Source organism: Mus pahari, chromosome 6 (assembly GCF_900095145.1).
Source record: "Mus pahari chromosome 6, PAHARI_EIJ_v1.1, whole genome shotgun sequence".
NCBI lineage: Eukaryota > Metazoa > Chordata > Mammalia > Rodentia > Muridae > Mus > Mus pahari.
Genome location: NC_034595.1, coordinates 75,767,308 through 75,768,369, shown reverse-complemented (window position 1 = coordinate 75,768,369; position 1,062 = coordinate 75,767,308).

Sequence of the window (1,062 nt, the reverse complement as noted above, 5' to 3'; positions counted from 1 at the left end):
CAGCCTGGTCTACAAAGTGAGTTCCAGGACAGCCAGGGCTATACAGAGAAACCCTGTCTCGAAAAAACAAAAAAAAAAAAAAAAAAAAAAAAAAAGAAAGCAGGCTGAGCAAGCCATGAGGAGCAAGCCAGTAAGCAGCACCCCTCCACCACGGTCTCCGAATCAACTCCCGCCTCAAGGTCCCTGCCCTGTTTGTGTTCCTGTCCTGACGTCCTTCAGTGATGCACAGTGATGAAGTTGAAATCAGATAAACCACTTCCTCTTCAACTTGCTTTTTGGTCATGGTTTCCTCATGGCGATAGAAACTATAACTAGAGCAGAGCCTTCAGGAAAGGAAGAGTTATGAATGAGCAGTAAAGGTGCTTCGTCTTGGGATCTTTCTTCTTTTTTTTTGGGGGGGGGGTTCTCGACAGGGTTTCTCTGTGTAGTCCTGGCTGTCCTGGAGCTCACTCTGTAGACCAGGCTGGCCTCGAACTCAGAAATCCGCCTGCCTCTGCCTCCCAAGTGCTGGGATTAAAGGCATGTGCCACCATGCCTGGTTTAGATTAGGCAATTTTTAAGGAGGTTCCATTTACCCCAGGCTGGATTTGAATTTGATATGTAGTTACGTATGATCTTGAACTACCTACATCTCCAGTGCTAGAACTATACACAGTTGTGAAAAGTGACATATTCTCAGATGTCCACTGCCTTGCCATAGACATGTCCAGAATAAGAGCCCATCCCAATAATCCCATAGCTCTTGGGAGGCAGATGTAGGAAGATCAACAAAGACCCCAAGCCAGCTTGGTCTACAGAGTGAGTTCCAGGCCAGACAACGCTACTACTGAAACCCTGTCTCAAACAGATAAACAAAAAGAGATGTAATCCTAGCTCTTCAGAAGTGGAGGTGAGTTCAAGGCCCCACACACAGAAAGTTTAAGGCCAGCTTAGGCTATATGAGACGAGATTCTTTTTTTTTTTTTTTTTTTTTTGCTTTGTTTTGTTTTGTTTTTTGAGACAGAATTTCTCTGTATAGTTCTGTCCTGGAACTCACTTTGTAAACCAGGCTGGCCTCGAACT